The sequence below is a fragment of the Coffea eugenioides genome, chromosome 2 (genome assembly GCF_003713205.1).
Source record: "Coffea eugenioides isolate CCC68of chromosome 2, Ceug_1.0, whole genome shotgun sequence".
Taxonomy (NCBI): domain Eukaryota; kingdom Viridiplantae; phylum Streptophyta; class Magnoliopsida; order Gentianales; family Rubiaceae; genus Coffea; species Coffea eugenioides.
The window spans coordinates 37513933-37519932 of NC_040036.1; positions in this window are offsets into that span (position 1 = coordinate 37513933).

Consider the following 6000-nt stretch of genomic DNA (forward strand, 5'->3'; position numbering starts at 1 on the left):
AATCCACTGTTGAAATTTTACCGACAGCTTAATTTCCATAATATTAGTGGGATACTTGGTAAAATGATCTTCAGATCATTTAACACTCATGCTTTGTGCAAAAGCTTCAAAAGTGATGAAGTAGTGAGAAAAGGAAAAAATTATCGAAACTTTACCAGTGGCATGAATTCGATCAGCTTAGTTGGGTATTTGTTAAAGCAATCTTAAGGTCAAAATTGACGAATAAATTGGAAAAAAAATGTATCCTTTTTTGGCATGTGGAGGTAGTACCGTGAAAATTGATTTTTGGTTTAGCCAACTTTGTTATAAAATAATTAGCATAGAGTGGCCTACAAAACTTTCCTAAACAGAATAAGAATATATATGATAATATGTATTTTGGAAGAAAAACGTCTAGCTCATGTATTATGAGTGACCAACTGGTATTTATAGTAGTACAAAGCTAACATAATATTTACAAAAATACCCATACTCATTTATTATTTACAAGAATACTTATATTTTCTTAACACTTCCTCTCAAGTTGGAGCGCTCAACTTATTACAAATGTATTTTACCCTAGAGTCCCTCTAAATTCTTGATAAACAAATCAACCAATTGATCTACAAACGGTACATGGGATGTTTTGATGACTCCATCAAGCAATTTCTCTCGAATGAAATAACAATCAAATTCAATATGCTTTGTCCTTTCATAAAACATTGGGTTAGACGCAATATAAACAGCTACCTAATTATCACAGACTAAATTCATAGGTTGTTTATGCTCAAACCCAATTTCAAGTAACATGCTGTTCAACCAAATCAACTCATACACAGTGTGAGCCATAGCACGGTATTCATATTCTGCACTTGATTTGGAAACAATTGTTTGTTTCTTACTCTTCCACGACACTAAATTATCACAAACAAACGCACAATATCCTGTGGTCGATCTTCGATTTGAGATAGAACCAACCCAATTGACATCACTGTATCCTTCAATATCAATGTGTCCATGATTTTGATACAATCACCCTTTTCCAGGAGCACTTTTAAGAGACCTGAAAATTTGTATAACAACAACTCAATGACTGGTACGAGGGGTCTCAAGAAATTGACTCACGACATTTACTGCAAATGAAATGTCAGGCCTTATTGTAGTGAGATAGTTTAATTTACTCACAATTTTGCAATATTGCCCAAGATCATTTAATAATGCACCTTGATCTCCTACTAATTTCACATTAGAATTCATAGGAGTATCCACGGGTCAGCAACCTAACATTCTAACTTTACTCAGCATATCGAGTACATATTTTTTTTGATATAAATAAATTTCATATTTAGATCGAGTTATCTCAATACCCAGAAAATATACTGTGACCTAAATCGTTTATCTGAAAATATGCCTGCAGATTGGATTTAAGTTTCTAGATCCTCACAACATCATCACCTGTAATCACAATATCATTCATATAAACAACTCATATAATCTAACCAGCATTAGAATGGCGATAAAACATAGAATGATCTGTTTCACATCTTGTCAAATCGAATTCTATGGCAGCACTAATAAATCGGCCAAACCAAACCCTAGGAAAATGTTTCAATTCATATAAGGATTTTTGTAAACGATAAACTAACCGCGAATTCTCCTCCTGAACAACAAACCTAGGAGGTTGTTCCATATATACCTCTTCTTCCAAATTTTCATGTAAAAATACATTTTTTTTACATCAAACTGATGTGATGACCAATTATAAGTTGCTGCCAAAGAGATAAAAAGACGAATAAAGGTAATCTTTGCAACAGGAGAAAATGTCTCTAAGTAGTCTATTCCATACACTTAAATAAATCCTTTACCTACCAGACGAGTTTTCAGTCTATCAATAGAACCATTAGGCTGCATTTTTATAGTGTACACCCATTTACAACCAATAAAAGGATTACCAGAAGGAAAAGGAACAAGATCTCAAGTATCATTTTGCTCCAAAGTAAACATCTCTTCTTGCATAACTAATCTCCAACCAGGATGATTGAGAACATGGGTAATAGACTTAGGAATGAATACAGAATCAAGTGAAGCAACAAAAGAAAAATATGACATAAAGATACGAGAATAAGAAACAAAATGAGAAATAGGATGAGAAGTACAGTGCCTCTTACCTTTGCGTAAAGCAATAGGAAGATCTAACTCACAGGGGGGGTGTCATACTTGGATTTGAAGATTGAGAGTTAATTGGTGAAGTGCGTGGTGTATCAGGAGCTTTCTCAAGTATGGAACGACGAGAATAAACTTGAAAAGTAGGACGAGATAACTGAGTTGTGAAATCTGGTAGACTGTATAACTCAGCTAATAAAAATGAAGGGACTGGTAAAACAAGAGAAGGAAAAAAAGGAACAATGTTCTAATTCATTAGGCATACCTTGTTTCATAAAATAAGGAGTGGATTCAAAGAAAGTAACATCAACACAAGTAAAAAATCGATTTAAACTTGACTATAACATCTATACCTTTTTGCGCTCGTGAGTAATCTAAGAAAATACACTTAATAGCATGAGAATCTAATTTATCCACTCAAGGAGCAAGGTGATGAACAAAACACACACATTCAAAAATACGAGGAGGTAATTTAAATACAAATTCATGAAAAAAAGAATGGAGTGAGGTAATTGACTTCCAAGAATATTAGATCGCATGCGATTAATTAAATAACATGCAGTTAAAACTATATCACTGTAAAACTGTTTAGACACATTCATGTGCAACAAAAGCGTTAGAAAAAACTTCGAGTAAATGTCCACTTTTTCTTTCAACAACTCCATTCTGTTGTGGAATATGGGGACAAGAGGACTGCTGAATAATACCGGGTTTAGTCATAAAAGTATCAAAAGGAATGAAAAAATATTCTTTTGCATTATCACTGCGAAGTATATGTATAGGTACACCAAATTGATTCTTTATTTCAGTAACAAATGCACAAAAATGGAATATAGCTCTGAACGATCTTTGATTAAATAAAATCATGTAACTCTAGAAAAGTTATCAATAAAGATTACAAAATATTTAAAACCTAACTTTGAAGTGACGCGACTAGAACCCCAAACATTAGAATGAACAAACAAAATGGGTTCAAAAACCCGTTTATTGACTCTAGGGGCAAAAGAAGCACGATGATACTTTTCTAACTGACAAGACTCACATTTTAATGAAGACAATTAGCTCAAAGTAGGAACCAATTTATTCAAATTCTGTAGAAACAGATGACCCAAACAACAGTGGATTTCAAGAGAAGAAACAGTAGTAGGATACGCAATCGAACCATTGGAGTTAAGAAAATAAAGACTATTATGCTTATGTCCTCCACCAATCGTCCTCTTTGTCTTCAAATTCTGAATGAAAACAAAATGAAGAGAAAAAGTAATTGAACGCTATGAAAAATTAGAAAGCTTGCTAACAGACATTAGATTAAAAGGCAAATCGGGTATGTAAAGAACAAAAGACAGTGGAAGAGATGGGTTAATTTTTACAGTGCATAGTCCTTTAACTTTAGTTGCAGATCTATCAGTTAAAGTAACATGAGGAAAGAAAATAGACTCTTGAATATTAGAAAAATTTTTAGAGGTACCTAACATATGAGCAGTAACTCCGGAGTCAATAACCCATGAGTCAGAATTAAAAAATGTGAAGAGACAAGTCATAACATTGCTTTTTTGTACTAAAGAAGCAGGCGAAAGAGATGCATGATTTGCAGTTTGGTACCGTAGGAATTTAACACAATCTTTTTCGGATATTGTAAAAGTCTTTTGGGACCCTTATGCTGAAGAATCTGATTCAGCTTGATCAGTGGTAATCGCGTTAGCAAACTGAGGACGTTTTCCAACTAAATCCCAACAAGTATCACGAGTGTGATTTTTCAAACGACAATGAGTGCATTCACGGGTGCCTCGACCTCCATGACTCCCACGATCTCCTCTACTTCTTCCTCCACGAGAGTCACATTTAAAACTAAGTTGCCCACGTCCAAGACTAAATTGTTCTATCCGATTGTTGTTAGCAACTAAAGCAAACTTGTCATTTATTAGAGCACCATCACCCTATGCATTATCCTTAGATACAGAATGTAAGACACGAGCATACGCTTCTACAAAGGATGGTAATTGTTCACTTGCTAGAATTTGAGATTTGATTGGTTCAAATTCTGGCTTAAGGCCAGTCAAGAATTTGAGCACAAGCATTTGTTCTCTTTGCATCTGCACAACTGTAATATCATTTGGAAAGACATTATAGCATTTAATTCTTCTGAAATTCGATTGAGATCAGCAAAGTTTTCAGTTATTGTCTTGTTATCTTCTTGCGACTGAAAATACTCTAAAGAAATATCATACATCCGTGAAAGATTACTGCAGTATAATAATCAGACATAATCCCAAACTTTTTTTATTGTCTCACAATGAGAACACATGTAAGCAATTCGTGGCTCCATAGAATTTCATACTGCTCCAAGAATTTGGATATCCTCTTGAATCTACATTAGTCTCTTGTTATCCTCTGTAGGAGAGTAATTTGTGAGATGTTGTTACTTTTCTAAACTTGTCAGATAAATCTTAACAGCTTTTGACTATTGTTGATAATTAGTGTCGTTCAACTTCTAATTTGTGACTTGAGATGTCATCATTGTCATAACATTAGTGGACACCACGACACTTTTTGATAAATTTTCAACCATAACAAATAGCACTTTAAACCAAAAAACAATCAAAATTTGTGATGAATAGTATCCTGGAACAGTAACGTGTGAACAGTACATGTGATGAACAGTATCACGTAACGTGTGAACAGTAATACGATGAACAATATCGTGTGAACAGGACTTTTGCTAGATATTTAACCCTAACCCTAGGATTTTAACTCTGGTACCATGATAATATTTATTTTGGGAGAAAAAGTCTAACTCAGGTATTATGAATGACCAACTAGTATTTATAATAGTACAAATCTAACAAACTATTTACAAGAATACACTTATTTATTATCTACAAGAGTACTTATATTCTCTTAACAATATATATCTGGAAAAAGTAGCTGAGGCGTATCTCAGAATCATGCATGAGTAGTACCCTTTTATGTGACAGAAAAATCTATTGAATTTGTTTTTGTGTGCTACATCAAAAATTTTACCAAAAAAAAAAATCTTCTCTTGATGGTTATAAATAAAGTGGATTTAAAGGAGTTTAAATGTATTAAGGATACCAGCTCAGAAGAGATTTTGGTGGTCCATGCCTCAAGTTAAAAAAGATTTTAATTAAGCATCAAACTAAAAGAGCAAGTTAGTGGTCCTTCGGTCCATTAATCCTTTTGTACTATTTAGCCTCTTTTATATTTTCAGTTTTAGGTGCTTTTGGATCTGGGAATTATTTCTAAGGTTTTGTATTCTCTTCTATACACAAGTGAAAACCTCCAGAAGGTTCTGTTCCATTCTAGCCCCTAAGTCTCTTATGTACAAAGTTTCGAGGCTCTTCTACAAGACTCGTGAGAAGCCTAGAGCATTCTTGAGATTTACTACACACACTAAACATTTCTATAAACATACTTAGGTTCCAAAAGAAACCCTACACATTGGCTTTAGCCTTCATGGCTTTCTTTTTATTAGTTGCATTACGTGGTGTTTCTACTATCGATCCTAATTTTTTACAGGGTTATTATCACTTTACCCCTTTAACGTTTGATGCCACTATCAATTTCCCTCTTAACGTTATCTTTTAGTCACTTTACCCTCAAGACTAACGGTCAAACTTAACGGAATTTGTTAATTAAAGTGAAAAGACATGTTTAACCCTTAAAATTATTATCACTTTACCTCCATAAACTATAGTCTCATTATTAATTTATCCTCTAGAATTATTTTTTAGACAATTTATCCTACCATTGAACCAACTTAGCAAGTTACAAAACTTTAGAAGAAAATACCCTCCTCTTTGCATAATAAAAATAATAAAAAATTTAGAGTGGCTCTTT